General features: G+C 51.5%; 1 protein-coding gene across 1 annotated transcript in view; it reads right to left on the bottom strand.

The window, feature by feature from the left end:
• MVB12B (multivesicular body subunit 12B) overlaps nt 1–18,236 on the bottom strand; it is a 199,162-nt gene that overhangs the window by 27,427 nt on the left and 153,499 nt on the right. The window lies entirely within an intron of this gene.

Here is an 18,236-nt window from a genome sequence, read left to right as displayed (position 1 = left end):
TCCTGCTCCCGGGAAGGACACACACCTGGTGAGCGAGGCAGACGCACCGCCGAAGTGCAGACGAGCTGTGAGAGCAGGGAAGGGTCCAGAGCCCACCCGGGGTCCAGCCTGTAAGCGGTGGGAGCCACCGAAGGGCTGGTGGCAGGACAGAGGCGCACGAGGGCTGAGGGGACACTGCCGGGCTCGGCGAGGAGGTGGGCAGTAAGCGTGTTCCTGAGATGTCCTTCCAGCTGAGCCTGATCACAGCCAGGCTGCCAGGCTCCCGGGAAAGGTCCAGGTTGGAGGAAGGAGTGGTTCTGGAGTCAGACAGCTGGGTTTGGACCCTGGCCACGGCTTTGGGTGTTGGGGATCCGCCTGCCGATGCAGGGGACACGGGTTCGTGCCCCGGTCTGGGAAGATCCCACATGCCGCGGAGCGGCTGGGCCCGTGAGCCATGGCTGCTGAGCCTGCGCGTCCGGAGCCTGTGCTCCGCGACGGGAAGGGCCACAGCAGTGGGAGGCCCGCGTACCGCAAAACAAACAAACAAACAAACAAAACCCGGCACGGCCTGCGGAGGAGTAGGTGTGAGCGGGCTGTGTGTGAGGCTCCGCCTCCGGCGCCCAGGTGCTCGGCAGGCGGGGCTGCGCGGCCACCATCGCCGGCTCCTGGTCCGCTTTCCTGGGCTGAATCGCGGCTCCCCTGTCTCCTCAGTGTTAACAGGACACCGAAGGGGCGGGAATGGGTCCCCAGCAAAGGAAAACGGGGCGGGGGTGTGTGTTCATTGGTTCAGTTCCTTTCGCACAGCCCCGCGCCCACCGAGTCCCCAGGTCATCGCTGTCAAATCACGACCGGGAGCTGCCTCCCCGAGCGCGCCCTCTCCCGGGAGGAGCGGAATAATGACGTCAGTGTGGAAATCTCGGCACACGGAGGAGCACTTCGCACTGGACGGAGCGTGACGCCGGTACCCCGCAGCGTGAAGGCCAGGCAGCCGCGGGCCGTGGGGCGGGTGGACGCTTCTCCTGGGGCCCGGCTTCGCCCTCAGGTCTGAGCAGAGGCCAAACCAGGCCTCCCTGGTCCCAGCCACTGGCGTGGCGTGGAGCGTCACGCCGAGGGCAGTGGTTTTCTGGTAAATTGTGGTCACAGGAAGAAACGGAGTGATGAGTTCCGTGGGAAGCGATCATCTCTGCCTCCCCCGACATCTAAGATGGGGCCCTCTCTGGTACACAAGTGGTGGACAATTTTTTTTCAGTCCTAAGAAATAAGAGTCACAGAAGCAGAAAGAAGGAAATAAGAGAAAGAAAAGAAAGCTGGGACAAAGCCTCTCTGATCAGTAAGATGAGCCACATGTCTCATTTTAAGCTACATTCACAATTTCTGGGAAGATAAAAATGGAAACTTCTCTGGTAAGTTTGAGGAAAAAGCAATAGCACAGCTGGCCGCAGCTGCTGCGCTGGAAACCTCCTCCTCTCCCGGGAAGCCTGCTTGGCCACGGGGCTCCGACAGAGACGTCTGTGGTCAGAGACCTCACATCACGGAGGCCCTGCAACCTGCCCTCACTGCCTGGAAGAGGACCAGCTAAGCACTGGGGACAGTGTGACAGCTCCCTAGAAAGGCAGGGGAAAGCCCACAGTAACCTTAACACAGTACAGCACACACGCAAATATACTAATGAAATCTGAGCACCTATGCTCACTTACAGCTGGGACAACCCATCCCTGAACAGATGATCCCTGAAAGGCCACGACGCCTTCTAGAAAGAGCAGGACCAGGCCCACCCAGGACCCAAGGAGAGGCCAAGCTCCCTTCCCAGAAGTTGCCACCGTGCCCTCAACGTGGCTGGGAGTCAAGGCTCACCCCATGCGGCACTCTGACCCCAGCCCCCTTTCAAAAGCCACGGAGGCAGGAAAGCATGCAGCACTGACAGCATTTCGGATCACTCACAGATTGGGGGTCAGAGCCCACACAGGCGCCAAGCAGTGACTCCTGTCTTTGGCCCTTCCATGAGGTATACATGAAATTTCTGAGAGCAAACCTGCTTCTTCCACACCAGGGCCTTTCACGGTTTTGACAACATTACCAGTCCCTCCCCAAGTGTCTAGCTGGCCCTTCTACCAGCTCCTTCCCATCAGACCGACGGGCCAGGAGATGGGCTTGTGTGCAAACAGCCCCATCAGACCCATCATGGTCTTTTCGAAGCCACTCTTTCCTTGGCCATCCCCCTCACCGTTAAGGCACCGCCCCCATCCTGGCCACCCCAAGTCAGGCGCTAGAAGCCACAGCCTACTTTACTTCTTCTTCAGATTCTCAAAGCCCCCTGTTGTCACCTGCCCTGGCCCTGTCACTCTCTGCTCTCTGCACGTGTCTGCACACACGCACCACTTTCCCAGCTTCTCTCTGCCCAGGAGACAGACGGCAGGGCCCAGGGCAGAGCTCCCTTCCTGCGCTCGGGAAGCAATCCGACCCAACGCTGGAGAGCGGCTTCCAGTGAGCGTATCTTTGGCCACATCACTAAGCGGAGAACCCTGCTTGTTCATTCACTAGGCTTTCTGCCTTTGGTGTTTAAAGACCTCCTTAGTGTCTGGGGGTTTCTGGTAAGATATGGTGAAGATCTCCGTTCTCCCTGGTGACAGCTGTTTCCATGCAAATGTCAACACATGTTCAGAGAACCGGTGTTCTGACAAGGTGCTAAGTAAGTGACCTGCAAAGGCCCGACTACCCCGGGAAATGAGAGACCTGGGGAGCACTGGGCGAAACTGAGGAAGGCTAGTGACCCCTGCCCAGTGTGAGGCTGGCAGTCAAGCCTGCATACAAAGGGAAGAGACAGGAGGATTTCCAAGGCGGGGTGCTTACGGCCCCTCCGCACAGGATGCCCCTCCCCCTCACCCTACGTCCACCCACCGCCATCCCTCTGGGATCCGCTCAGAGTGGCCCCCTGGGTGCCTAGCCAAGGCCGCATCTCCTTTCTCGGCTGAGGGTCCTGGCCATCCACGTGTGAGTCACCTCTGCATTCCTGTCCCAGCACAGGGGTTTCCTGGGGTGCTCAGCACCCCCCATAATGGGGCTCCAGCCTGGGGACATTTGGAGAGAACAAAGGGAATACGCCTTCCCGAGACTGTCTGCGAAGCAAGAGGCAGCAGTGAGGGTGGCCCTCCAGACTGTGGGGCTGATGCCCTCCTGACAGGGTTTAGCAGCAGAGGAGATGGCGTGGAGATGCACTCGGACCTAATCCGACCTCAAGGGAAGCTGGGAAGGGAGAGAGATGCGAACTCGGGGATAAGTTACCACTTTATCTTAGAGTTCAGGACGAAAAGGTGGGCACAGCCAGATGCTCCTTGTATCCTAGACAGCAGGCTTTATCTTAGAGTTCAGGACAAAAAGATGGGCACAGCCAGATGCTCCTTGTATCCTAGACAGCAGGCTTTAACAATCTTGGAAGAAAAGAGTCCATAGGATCCCAGGGGCTGAAGCTCCTGAACGGGAACTGGCTCAAGAGGAACAGTCGCCATGGTGACACGCCCCGAGTCCCTGGGAAGGGGAGCCAGTGAGAGTCTGCGAAACAGATGATATGCCAACCAAGTTCCACTTATTTAAAAAATCGAATATAGCCAGGATTATGGTAGGCTGAGACGAACATGGATTTCAGCAAAGCACCTGACAAGCTTCCCCTGTTACCTATATGGACAAGATGGATAAATACAGCTGGACAATTTTAAGGGTAGGAGAATCCATAACTGGCTGGACTAGACGTTCAAGAAGCTGATTAATAAATTGATGTTGACCTCAAGTGACCTCCCTGGAGGGTGCCCAGGGCGCTATCAATTACTCAAATGAAGACACGCATAGTGGGCTTATCCACTATGTGGCTGATGAGGACAGTCTACAAACTGGATAACAGAAGACCAATAAAGATCTCAAAAAGCTGGAGTCACGGGCTAAATTTAACAGATGGAATTTACTAAAGGTCAGTGCTAAGTCCTGTACTTTAAGTCCAAAACACCAACTGCGTTAGATGGAATGAAAGAGATGTTCATGCTGGAATAACAGCAGAAGACATGAAAAAAGACTGGTCTGTAGTTGAACAAGTCAACAGCGTGGCTTGACTGTTTAGAAAGGGGGAGGGATGGCACTGTAAGGGACAGTGCAGCAGTCCTGGTGCCAGGGTGAGGGAGCTGCCACCTTGGTCTGCTCTGGGCTCAAGGGAGGGGTTCAGTGCTGGGACCGCACTCTCAGAGGGTCGTCCTGGGCAGCCTGCCAGATGGTGAGGGACCTGAAGCCAGCCCACAGGAGGGAAGGGGAGAAAGCCGTCAGACCTGCTGCTCCAGGAAGGCCTGATCCCGTCCACTTTTGTTCATCGTTGCACCCCACCTGGTACCCGAGAGCCCAGCGCCATGCCTGGCACATGGGAAGTGCAGCGAGATGGGGTTTGGTCCAGATACGAGAGGCCTTGAAGGTGAATGTGGTCAAATGTCTGCACATGTTCTCAGAGCTGTCACAGGAAGAGGGGCTAGAGAGACGGGGCATGATTCAGAGGGGGGGGGACCCTGCCCTCCTCGGGGAAAGGCAGAAGGCAGGACCAGCAGAACCGGCTGCAAAGGTCCAGGTGGACGGCCGCTGGGAGGGATTTTATGTGTTGGTAGAAAGCTGATCTGTGGGACTGCTAAATCCCCTTCTAATCCCATGACATCCATTTCTCTTCTCCTTATCTGGGCAGCCTTTCCATATCTCAAGATATCTAGAGGTATGCCAAACATAATTCTTAAAATCAATGGCACACATTTTTCAGGCATTCCAAAAGAAGTTCACAGATCATTTCCATCCGGGCTCCTTGTGGGGAGCCACGTTTACTTCCTTCCTTCCTTGTTTCCCGAGCTGAGGCCAGCGTTTCGTCCTCACCGTGATCCTCCTTCTAGCCTTCAGCCTGCTGCCGAGTCCTACTCGGAGTGACGTGCAGTGGAGGGGCTGGAGGGAGAGCCGTGACGAGGGGGCAGCTCTCATGGAGCCACTGCTCAGCGGGTATGTGTGCGCCCCCCAACCGGCCCTCCCAGTCAGCCTGGGGTTCTACAGGGTTCTCACATGGACACGGCCTGACTGATCCACGGTCACAACTCAGAAGCAGGACACAGGAGTCTTGTCTTTTCCTCACTGGCGCCAAAGGCGGCATTCCCGGGACCCAGAGCAGTCCGCTCTCCAGGCTCCTCGGCTCCCTTAAACCTTGGCTGGAACAGAACTTCTCCCCTAGCCCAGTTCTAGGCTAGAAAGAGAGAAAAGGAAAGGAAACCACATTTACTGACCACATACTAGAGAGCGAAGGTGCACCAAATAACGTAACCCTCAAAATGATCACGTGCAAGTTACATTTAAGGAAACCGAGGCTGCAGGAGTTACGACGACGTAGCTTGATGGGGCCAGGATTCAAGTCCAGAGCCGTGGGTGTGGCGTTGCCATGGGTGTGGCAGGGAGGAGGGGTCTGAATTCCAGGGGGCAGCACGTGTGGCGAGAGGCAGTCTCACCTCTCTGAGCCTTGGCCGCCCTGCCTGCAAAGCAGGGACGACACAGCCAGCTGTCCTAGGAGGTACTGTGAGGGCTGGAAGGGGCCCACAGCCAACGTGGGCTTCTGCTACAGTCCACAGCCCCGTGCCAGGCAGGCTCCCTTTCAGGACCAGGACAGTGCTTTCTTCACCGTCTTCCTTTCTTTTCCTTTTTCTATTTTATTTTTTGGTGGCAGTTTTAACAAAACGCTGATCCTCTGCACCGAGCGAGCGGCGCAGAGCAGATGAAAGCGAGGATGTGCCGTGGGCTCCGTGGCGCAATTAGCATTCTCCTAAACAAACGAGCTTCAGCAGAGCTGTAATTAAGCAGGCCTGTAATTAAGTATATGCCCTTTATCATAACGATCATGCTGAAAAATGGCATGATGCATGGAACTCTGTTATTAATGCTGTAATCCCAAACTGAAGTGCGAGTACGTAGAAATCAGTGTGTCAGGCCTGTCACCAGAGTGTTTGTAAAATACATTAAAGAAAAAAGCCGGGAAACAATGAGCTCATTCAACTGTTCTTTTTACAATCAGGCTCTACAAGTCAAGAGGATTGTGAATGCTTACAGAATCTGCAACGTTTAAACAAATAAAGCTCTAATCTGCTACTGTATCAATACCACCCCCTATTCTAAAGAAGAAAAGGAGGGGGGGTGATTTTTTTTTTCCCCCCCAACTGACCGGGATACCTGCCTTTGCTTTCCTAGGGGAAGAAGTCCAATTTGCGTGCCGTATCTGTTTGGACATAAAATTGGATTTCGGCTTTTGCACAGACAGCTCTGCCATGAATCTCTAGGAACGCTGCCTGGTAAGGGGATGGGGTCACAGCTCCTGCGTACAGCAGCTACTGTGTAACTGTACTTGCCAAGGCAATCCCTCAGAGCCTTCCCTTGATTCTCCCCTCCAAATGCACACCCCTGGACTTCTGAGGGCTCAGGACAAACCCACCGCTGACCAGCTCCCAAAGGCACCGGGCCAGGACCAGCCCATCACCTTGGTCAGGCCTGCCGATTCCTTCCTCAACGAGGAAATACTCTGATCGACACATGCGTTAATTTCAACGCACTTGATAAAGAGATTCGTAAAGTCGTGCGGTAAGAAACTGTAAACTTTTTAAAAAGACTCCATTACTACTAGCATCTCAATTGTTGTCTGCTTCCAGTTGCCACGTGGTGTTAAGTGAGCTTGGTCATGGTTCCTCAGAAGTCCTTGCAGAGATGAGGGCGAACAACGTGGCTTGCTGGCAGGCAGTCATTTTCAGAATAAAATTGAATGCAGTTGGAATGGTAGGAGACCTGTAATTCTGTGGGCCTACTTGGGGCTCAGAGCTGTAAATAATCAGTAACCTGGCCCTTTCTTCTCCCCTTTCCTGCGGCCTTTCAAAGGTTCTTTACAATTTGTGATGGGAAAAATGCCAGCAACTCTAGATCTCAAGGCCATTTCTCAAAACTCATTTGTAAACCAAAACACCAAGCCCGGTTCGGCTTTCCTGGTGATTTCACTTTGGGGATATTCCTTGGAAGACACTGGTAGATGCCCCAGAGCTGTCTGCTAGGTGACATTCCAACTGAGTTTACACAAGGCCCACAACTTCCTTCTAGATCCCCAAAGTAATTTGCTTTGCCACGTTATTCATAAGCCAAAAGGAGTGATTTATCAGCCACGGCAAGAGACTCCCGAGTCCCACGCATGAGGTGGCTCCGAGGAAGGAAAGAGGGGCCTTACGCGCGTGAGCACCCTGGGGCCTGGGCAAGTCACTTAGCCTCCGCGTCTGCCTGTCCTCGGTGAAGGGGGACAGCCACGGCCGCTCCGCAGCATGGCCGATGGGAAGAAACCAGAAGGGGCCAGGGGCACACCAAGCAGCCCACTGCTTCTTCCGAGGAGCGAGTTCAGGTCAGGCCCTCTGTCCCATCTCTGACTTAGGACAAGCGTTCAATCTCTCTGTGCCTGATTCTTTGACTGCAGAAGGAAGGAAATCATACCTGGATTGCTGGGAAGTTTAAATGAGATAAACGCATAAGGCTCAGCAGGTCATGGAAGCAACCTAAATGCCCATCGACAGACGATTGGATAAAGAAGATGTGGTGCACATATACAAAGGAATATTGCTCAGCCATAAAAAGGAACGAAACTGGGACATTGTTGAGACGTGGATGGACCTAGAGACTGTTATACAGAGTGAAGTAAGTCAGAAAGAGAAAAACAAATATCGTGTATTAACGCATATATGTGGAATCTAGAAAAATGGTACAGATGAACCGGTTTGCAAGGCAGAAATAGAGACACAGAGGAAGAGAACGAACATATGGACACCAAGGGGGGAAACTGGGGGTGGGATGAACTGGGAGATTGGGATTGACATATATACACTAATATGCATAAAATAGATAAGTAATAAGAACCTGCTGTATAAAAAATAAATAAAAATTTTTAAAAAAGCATAAGGCTCAGGTACAAACTAACTGCTCAGCAACTGTCATCATCGCGGCACTAGAGGAAAAGCCCTTCCAAGGTAGACCTTTTTCTTCTCCCTGCTTTTACATAATAACACAAGCGCATCCACATTAAATTATGTAACCCGAGGCTGTAACTCCTGATCCAAAGGCTTTTGGAGGTGCGGAAGCGAAGCCTACCCAGGAGGGCTTCCCTTGGTGTCCGGACCATGGCTCTCCTGGCATCTGCCATCCCTTGAGCTGTCATAGGTCAAGCTCATCGGCAGGAGCAGGGCCCAAGCTGGGCCCAGGTGCTAAATGTCCCCTGGAAAAGAGCCCCCAAAGCAAAGAGAAGAAAACTGCCCCTGGGCATCAGGAGGCTAATTCACCAGGTTAGTCAGAACCACCGTACTCTTCAAATAAAGGCGCCTTCACACCATAAACGAATATTCTCTGAGGTTCTATTTCGCATGGTAATTAGGAAGCCCTCCCCCCCATTTCTCTGGACACCACCCCCCGCCAGGCCTCCAAAACACGGAGCACCTGACACCTTCCACGTCCCCACATCCTGGGAGGAAGCTGAGGGCCCTCCAGCCCTCCTACACCCCTCCTTCTGGAGTAACCGCCCAGGGGGCCCCATGGGCTTTGTAGCAGGACGCCTCGTGGGTCTCTGCTGGGAGGCGGGAGCCCACAGAGGCTGGGCCACGTGCCCCACAGGGACTCTAGATATATGAAGGAGAACATCCTCACTCTGCTACAGAAATGCATTTTAAAACTTTATGAGCACTTAATGGCTTGGGGCAGAGACCAACTGCATTTTGCTCAAAGTAAAGATAAAATCCAATTAAGTGAGACTTTTCCTTGTTGGCTGTTGAGGGGCTCCTGGGTAAGTCACCATCACTATGTGTTCACACCTGCTTCCCCAGTGCACATGCACAGAAACTCCTCGGTGAGCTCGAGACCAACAAAAAGGGCTTTGGGTGTGCAGAAAAAAAAGCTGAACCGAGGGGCCAACACAGGGCTATTGCCACCAGGCACATTCCTGGGGAGGCAGGCATGGTCTAAACGCACTGTCCTCCTGCGACTGAGGCAAAGCCTTGATGGGGACGGGACAGGCCTGGGCAGGGGACGGGACAGGCCTGGGCAGGGGACGGGACAGGCCTGGGCAGGGCTCGGGACAGGCCTGGGCAGGGCTCGGGCCCCAGTGCAGGAAGATGCACTTTCATTTCCAGAGCTCTTTTCACCTTCTCAAAACCAACTAATATATTTTTAAGTTTTATTTTTTTAACCCCTCAAAAAATGAATACATTCTCTAAGGAAACAATTCCAATAGTCCAGCTACGTTAAGCACCCCTTGACTCCAGAGCCACATCTCAGGGGTCTCCTTGGGGGAAGAGCCGGGGTAGTGGTCTGTGCACAGTCCTTGGGGTCCCCCCGCCAGCTCATTTCCTATGGGCTTATGTATATGTTTGCATGTACAGAAGAAATGCAGGATTTTCGGGGGTATGTGTTTGTGTTTTTAATAAAAATAGCATCACAGCATAACTGTCCTGCAACTTGCTTTTTTCACCTGTCAGAGGGTTTCCGTGTCGGGGTAGCTACAGATCTATCTCAGTCTTTGTTACACTTGCACAGAAGTAAGGGTGCGGCGACAACCGAGCGCCAGCTCATAAGGAGCCTTGATTGCCATTTAAAGTGGCCTGAATGTCCCCATGAGGCCCCCAGGGAGCCGCTGTAGGGATTTTGAGCTGGAGAGTGACACACTATTTGTATTTGAGGGATGCCTCCTAGTCCAGGCACATGGGAAGGAGTTAGGCTGGAGGCAGGACCACCAGCAGGAGGTTCTGACAGTAAATCAAGGGGGGCTGCTGGCCTGGACTAGGCCTCTGACAGTAGGAACGGAGGAGAGGGGACGCATGGAGGAATGTTTAGATGGCAGAATCCAGGGATCCCACAATGGGCTGTGGAGGGGTAAGGGAGGAGCAGAGGAGTCAGGGGCGTCTGAGGTTCTGCCTCAAACAGCTGGGAGAAAGGGGTGCCAGGCACGGATGTGGGGGCCAGTGGGGTGGAGTCGGAAGCGCGGGGATGAGCCGGTGGGTTCCATTTTGGATGTGTCAGGTTTGAGGGGCTTTTGAGACATCCAAGGGAAGACCCTGGCCGACACTGGTGGGAACACCACGACCAAGAATGCAAGACTGGTTGGTGAGGACTGCCCGGATGCAAGTACAGAAGTGAGCCCTGACGGAGCGACTGGGAGTTACCAGCATGGTGATAACCAAGGACACGAGAGGAGGGAAGATGTTCTGGAAGAAAACACGTGAGGATAGAGGCAGGCCCAGGACGAACACTGAGGGATGCTGACAGTTAACACTCAGGTTGAGGAAGAGAAGTTGGCAAAACAATGGGAAGAAGATTAGAAGGTACTCGGTGATGATGGATCAAAAAATTGGAGGTGTTAGTATCAACTTGGTTTTAATAAGCAGATCTATGTCTGTGAGTCTGTTTCTGTTTTGTAGATAGGTTCATTTATGCCATATTTTAGATTCCACATATAAGTGAAGTTATATGGTATTTCTCTTTCTTACTTCACTTAGTATGATAATCTCTAGGTCCATCCATGTTGCTGTAAATGGCATTATCTCATTCTTCTTTATGGCTGAGTAGTATTCCATTATAGAAAGAACAGACTTGTGGTTGCCGAGGGGGAGGTATATATATATATATATATATATATATATATGTATGTATAATTGAGTCACTTTGCTCTACAGCGGAAATTAGCACAACACTGAAGATCAACTATACTTCAAAAAAGGAAAAGCAGGTATACGTGTAGATACATGTAGATACGTATATGTAAATACACATGTACATTTACATGCACGTGTATGTGCTCCAACACACACACGTAATATATTTCTATTTGCTGAGGCCCTAGAAGCAATGGCACCTCGAGAGTGATGAGCATACCCAGTGCCCAGCTTTTGGTTTCCAGGATTCTCCTTTCAAAGAAATAGGGCTCTTTGGAGAAATGGCTGATTCAGCACTGAGCAGGGAAGGAACACACCTGGGACATCTTGTTGCACCAGAAAGTAAAGACGTGCTCTAAGAATCGGGGAAATGCATCAGAGGGACACAGGAGCCAGGGCTCCCAAGGGCTAAATATGCAAAAAGTTTGAGCATCAAAATAAATAATGATAAGAATGAGTAAGAATCCATTGGGCACATGAATACACACAAACTGGGGATAAGGGAAAGCTCTTCCTTATAATAAAATGCCAAGTAAGAAATACTGAAGGATGGAGTTATAAAATGAATGGATGCTAAAACTAGTAGGTGAAAATCTGATGAGGAATGAGCTATTTACATAGTCCTGAAGTATTTCCCACAAATTACATATTAATTACAAAAGGAAAAACAGAAATGTCACAGTGAAGAAACTGGGCACACAGCGCTTCAACCACGTGATCCCAGCTAATTTTACCAATGCTGGGTCATGCCAACATCACGGACCTCCTGATATGATGCACTGAGAATAAATACGTGTTGAATAAATAACAGTGACGAGAACTGTTCTGGGAGTCAGGGGGCCCACGTGTAGGCCAGTCAGGTCTCAATGTCCTCATCTGTGAGTGGACGGCTTGGGCCACATCAGCCACTCGGCTGGGGCTCATCTGGCAACTTTAAAAAATTATTACTGCTGCCTGTTGTTCCTCCCCCAGAGGTGCTGATTTACTTGGTCTGAGGGTGGACTCTGGGATCCCAGGTGAGAATGTGTGCAGCGAGGTCTGTGCAGCCCTGGGCCATCAGATGATCTCAAAAATCCCTCCCAAGCAGCCGCACAGCACAGGGAGATCAGCTCGGTGCTTTGTGACCAGCTAGAGGGGTGGGATAGGGAAGGTGGGAGGGAGGGAGATGAGACGCAAGAGGGAAGAGATATGGGGACATATGTATATGTATAACTGATTCACTTTGTTATAAAGCAGAAACTAACACACCATTGTAAAGCAATTATACTCCAATAAAGATGTTAAAAAAAAAAAAATCCCTCCCAACCCTGACATTCTCAGTCTCACAAACCATAACAATCACCGTCACTATTAAATACGCGTTGGTGATTTGAGACCCGGATTTAAACCTCAGAAGATACAACGTACAAAATCCACCACGGTTGGCCCATCTTAGGTAACGTGATTTCTCTAGCCCTCCTCTAGATTCTACTCAAACAGCCTTCTCAAAAGCAACGATCAGGAAGAGTTATAGCAGATTCTGGGCCAGATGCCTCCCCTCCCCACCCCTGGAGTCAAAGGGCAAGGAGAGAAGGTGTCCCAGGGCGTCCAGGTGTCTACAGCCAGTGCTGACCCACGCTCCAGAGAGCACTGCACCAGGGGCGTCCGTCCAGGGAACAGCGTCAGGGCACTTACACACGTGCCCTCTTAAACCTCCCAGCAGCCCCGTGGGTGTCGCCATCCCCACTCTGCCAAAGGGACCTGAAGCCCAGGAGATGGGGCATGGTCAGGGCCGCAAAGCTGGTACAGAAAGGAAGCTTTTCCAATCCACTGTCTTCCCACCACTTGAGGAAGAGGTGGGAACACCTCCCTACGTGGCATGAAGGAGTCATCCAAGGATGGAAGCAGAAAGGTATAATCGAGAAGGGCGAACATGTGAACGGAAGGTACGCAGAGCTGGAAGGTGTTAAGAAGCCAGCATGCGCGGGTCTTTATGGTGTCTTCTGGGCTCTCGCCTCAGTGGCCCAGACAGACATACCTGCCCCAGGGATCTTTGGAGTTGGCTTTCAATGCAGGTCTCCTTAGGCTATTCTCTTACTTAAAATCTTCAACTGTTTCCTCAGGTTTAAGGGGTGATGTCCAAATGCCTCAGCCCAGGCCCTCACAGGCTGACCCCAACCTAGCTTTGTGGTCTAGCTGCCCTCCCACCCTGGCTCCCCACACCTTGGGATCTAGCTACGCCAACCTCCTCACCATTTCCTGACCAAGCCATGCATTCTGTATGTGATATGCCCTTGTCCTTGCTGTGTGCTCGGCCTGGAGAGCCCACTCCTGCCCGTGAACCCCCCAAACCAGCTGAAAGTTACCCATGTGGGTCACCTTCCGAGCTGTCACTCACTGGAGTCAGTGGCCTCGCTCCCACTGCCACTCTGCTGCAATCATCCATCCCAATGCCTTTCCCCAGATGACAAGCTCCAGGCTAGCCCAGGGCCTGCAAGGATGAGGCGATGGACAGATAAATGGTGCAAGGCCACCTTTCCAAAGAAAGCTGTGTTTCGAGATGGGAATTCTCTAGGACTCTGTGGAACAGAGACGTTCTAACTCCTTTTCTTCCGATTCCTTGATCAATGAATAAGCTTTTAATTACTTGTCTGTTTGCCCAAGTACTTTAACAATAGGATAGTAGGCTTGAGCATCACACAAACTGGGAAGGTATAACCTCGTTATAAATTTTAAGATTTGAAAAAAAAGACTGCCCACAGGTTAAAGGAAAATGGTACAAAATGTGACACTCTGGTACCACAGCACAGAGATCTTCTGATCGTGATTAGTGGGGTCACATTCCCCAGGGCCTGGGCGCCCCTGAGTGAATGGGAGAACTTAGGATGAGTGCCCCGGAGCCAAGGCCCTGAGCCCTGGGGTCGGGGGTGGGCCCTGGAGGGGCAGCCACCACGGGAGGCCCCAGGCTTCATCCTCCCCAAGATGCCCAGTGATTCCAAAAGCCCCGCCACAGTGACAGACAGACATGGACCAAATGAAGAGCGACCTGCTACGGGAAGTCTCACGACAGTCGAAATCCGACCTATGTTTACGTAAGACTGCACTGCCTGTGTGCCTTCCAACCAGGTTGTAACTTTATAATAAAACTTAATTTGAAAAGAAAAAAAACCCCATTTCTACACCTTGTATTTTTCTCAAACACTGAACTTCCCAATTCAAAACCAAAGGCCTGGGCTTCCTCCCCTTCATGTAGCTAGACCTGCAGCATCTGTGAGGAGGGTGGTGCCCACAGAGGGTGCGCAATGACAGGAGACGACAGAATTACCACCTGTAATTGGGACAGGGCACAGGCGGGCACACTGACCGACGCAGAGGTGCCTTTCCAATCAGCAGAACGTTCGAGGGACTTTTCCCCGGGAAACAGCTTCTCGGGAAAACAGTACATCCCATTTCCAAAATTCAGCTCCAGTGGACAAGCTCCCTGGACCACGGTAATGTGAGGAAAACGAGCAGCCACAGACAGAACTGACGCCTCGGCTGACACCCGATTTGATGTGGAATACTGGGGCGTGGGCTCCCTTCTATCTGGTTGCTGCGTCTCTGAAGTACCAGGCCACAAATTACCCAGATTTCAGATTTCATATTAACCTTTAAAGGGCATGTCACAGAAATGTATTCTCTAAATATTGGTTGTGAGCTCACTTTGTAAGTCTATCACGGAAAATAGGTGTGAGGCTGCCACCCATCTCTGACTACATCTGTCATGGGCATCTCCTGCCACCTGACAGTAATTCCAACTGAACCCAGCAGCCCCACAAACGAACAATTCAGCCATCCTCGCTAACCACAGTCTGAGCTCAACCTTAAGATTTAATAATACAGCCTGCTCACACTGCTCTCATTTCTAGAGCTGATGAACTTTCAGAGGCAACACGAGTTGAAATAATGAGTGCGGAGATGACAAAGAATTTTAATCCAAGGTTCTTTGAAATATCCAGTATAATAAGCACTTGTTCCTTTCTACAATGGGCATATAAAAGAGAAATCTAAATAATAATTGCTGTAATCATCTTGAAAAATATGCAGAGATTAATGGTGATTATGAAAATCTGTATAATTGTTCTCTGAAATCATCACTGATGAAGTGGTATCTTGAAATGGCCATAGCTGGAGAACTTTTAACACCGAACTCCATGTGGGCATGGAAACGTGACACTTTGGCTTTCTCCTCGTAAAATTATTACCCTGTGTTTACGAAATTGTTTTTCATCATTTCCAATACCCTGGCCTGCATTTTAACTCTTCATACCAGCGCCCTGAAAAGGTTCTAAGACGCCCTTAATGGGATGCATATGTCATTGTGGTTCAAAGCCCCAAGTTCAACTTGTTATTTATTCAAATAATTAATTACTCTTGTATCCATCGAGCAGTTTGTCATGACACATTAATGACTTGATAGACTTCTATGAACTGGTGAACACAGAACAGCAGAGCGTTTTTATCGTCATTTAATTTTAAAACGATCCTGTGTGAAATTATCTAGTCGTGAGTGATGGGAGCATAAAGAACAGACTCAGCAAAGCCCCTTTTGGATCATTGCTTTATTAATGGTAACGTCAGGGAAATGAAAAATGCTAACATTGTCATATTCCGCTGCTGGGGGGAGATGAATGGCTGGGGGAGAGGGTGAGGGTGCTGAGCGCTCACGCCAAGTGCACAGGCCCCTTCTGGCGCCAGGCGGGGCGGGGCTCACGCCTTGCACACCCAGAACTCCAGCTCGAGACACCACTTCCACGCCCAGGCTCCCTTTTGAGTTTATGGCGCTCGACGTCTATCACTTTTGTGTGTGTGGTCTTTTTTTTTAACTTGAATTTTCCGCTAGTGATATAAAGCAGCCTCACGAAAACATTTCGCTTTATTGCTTTGAACATTAAACGTGATTAATCCAATAGAAAAACGTTAAAGATATTGCTGTCACCTTTAAATGTGAAATGATATTAGGCGCTAAAAAAATGCTGGGTTAGGAGAAAAGATGTTCCCTTAGTTTCTTTGGAGCTTTGAGATAACCGTGCTGGGCTGATGATAAGATAATATTTCTACAGGGCTCACAGCACAACATCTGCTTAAAAGAGATTTCATTTTTTTTTTTTTTTATACAGTGAAAATTGTTTCTCAATTGTTTTAATTACAAACTTGGGAATCTATGCAAACTACTCTCCAGCAGTGTGATTCAAAGACAATAGACCGCAATCCCTGAAAAGCCACAGCGCAGCCGGCGGGCGGGAATCGCGGGGGCTCTGCCTGCACGTGGCCGAGCCCGCGAGGGGACCATGGCAGAGGCAGCAGGCATTGTTCTGCCCTCTCGGAAAGAGAAGCAAGCAAGGGTGGATCTCTTCTTCCTTGCGAGCTTCCTGTTTCGTCTTCCCAATTCCGGTGAGTGGTGAGCGGCTCTACCACCCACCCCGGGGCCTGGAGCCACAGGGACCTGCCCCCTCCCTCACATCTGTCATCAGTTTCTTTAAATCCCAAAGAGGGCGGTCAGTGGTGGCAGCTCACACTGAGTTGAACTGCTCTGTGCAAGCCCCGGTCTAGGTGCTTTCTGCGTACTGACTGAGTTCTCATGACAATCCCATGAGCTTATATATTATTATTATTTAGATCATCCTCCTCCTCCCCATTTTACGAGGAACATTCAGGCGAAGGGCGGGTAAGCAAGCTGCCCGAGAGCACATGGCCAGCAAGATGCAGAGGAGGAACTGAACCCGGAAGCCTGGCTCTTTCCCGCGACGCCACGGTGCCTCTTAATTCTACCCAGGGATCTCTCTGGAACCTGGCCCTCCTGCCCACCTCTGCTGCCCTGGACCCAGGGGGATGCCCACCCTTCTGACATTAGCTGCTTCGCTACCCCTGGCTCCCTCTAATCTCCCCTCTTACAGAAGCGGATGTGGAAAGAAATGGGGTCCAGGCAGTCGCTTCCACAGTACGTGGGAAGTGCAGCAAAGGCAGAGCATTGGGGGCGTACGACGGGGCAGCTGAAAACGCAGCTGATGTGAGTTGAAACAGGGGTGTTAGAATTCTGAGGATAAACAAGTCAAGGGATGTGGGAAGGCCCAAGCCAGCAGTTCGGTGGCCTGTTTTGCCGAATGCCCTCCTTTTTCAGGTGGAGACACGTGGGTCAGAGTCTCAAGATTTTCACAGGGACATTTCAGGCCAGGTGGCCACAAAGCCAGAACTCAAGCCCAGGTTGCCTGAGGCCCCAGGGCACCTCCGCCCAGCTCCCGCCTCGCTAGGCAGTGAGTGCCGGCCCCACCCGGCAGTCAGGGCCTCGTTTTGCTCTGTCAGGAGGTCTGAGCAGAGCCACAGCAAGCAACCGTGGCTCGGTGGAACTCTGCCAGGTTTAGAGGTTGTGAGGTGTATCACAGGTTCATCTGGGGGACCGCTAGGGGGCCCTCAAAGAGACAGAGCCGCTGAGATGGAGCTACATGAGATCACAGATGCCACAGGCAGGGGGAAAAACAGTGGTTTCAATAGGAACCCCAGATGGAAAGTCCAGGCAGGTAGTCTCAATCGTAGGGTCACTGCTTCTCATCCAGGGCACCTTCACTCAGGAAGCCGACCACGGGGGCCCTCTCTTTGGAGAGCAATCGCACCCTTCGAGATGACAAGTAGCACCGCCATGGGAGACATGCTGGTCCAGACCGGGGAGGCAGGGAGGGTGGGCATCAGTGAGCCCGGCCTTTGTTAGTGCTTTAAAGACGGTGCCTTCAGAGCTGGCCCCATACTCCAGAGGAGGCATCCTCTCTCTCCAAACCACAGGTTCTCGGACTTCCAGGTGTGTCAGAATGGCCAGGGATGCTCGTTAAAAATGTGAATCCCTAGCCCCAAACCTCCAGAGATGGGCTCAGGAACTTAGGGACAGTGGCACCAGGAGAAACTCCGCTCTGTGCTTAGAGCCAAAGAGCGCTTCGCTGAGGGTGTCATGGACCAAACGGCTACGAAGGTCTCATGGGTGCAGCTCCGTGAAGCTTTTCTGCACAAGCAGGGCTCTCTGTTATCTGTAAGGACTAACCACGGCAGGGAAGGCGGCACCGTAGCACCGGTCACAGCTGTCATTTGGTGAAAGCCTTGGACTTAGTGCCAGGCGCTCTGCTCCACCCTTTCCCTGTCACAACCCCGCCAGGCAGATGGGATCACCCTGTCCTATGTCTGCGAGAGGCAAGGGAGCCACGCTTCCAGTCGCAAGGGAAGCCAGCACCGTAACCCACGTCTGTCTAGCTCAGAAGGCCGGGTCACTCCTACAGCATCTGGAGTCAAGAAACACCCGTGCCAAAGGACAACCGGGGACTCTGCTCACTGATGGACTATGCACTCTGCTGTAAGCTAATCCCTCTCTCTCTCTCTCTAACTCAAACTACTCTTCACATTTTGAAGCTGAGGGACACATTTCTCACTTGTACCGGATTCTCGAGTTTCCTTCTTAAACCTTTCTGTGCTTCTCTGAGTGATGACTTCCAGCCACTTGAAAATCTGCCCTGGATTTTTTTTTTTTTTTTTTTTTTT

The sequence above is a fragment of the Neophocaena asiaeorientalis genome, unplaced genomic scaffold, assembly GCF_003031525.2.
Source record: "Neophocaena asiaeorientalis asiaeorientalis breed wild unplaced genomic scaffold, Neophocaena_asiaeorientalis_V1.1 scaffold78, whole genome shotgun sequence".
NCBI lineage: Eukaryota > Metazoa > Chordata > Mammalia > Artiodactyla > Phocoenidae > Neophocaena > Neophocaena asiaeorientalis.
This window is presented reverse-complemented; position numbering and strand designations above follow the sequence as displayed.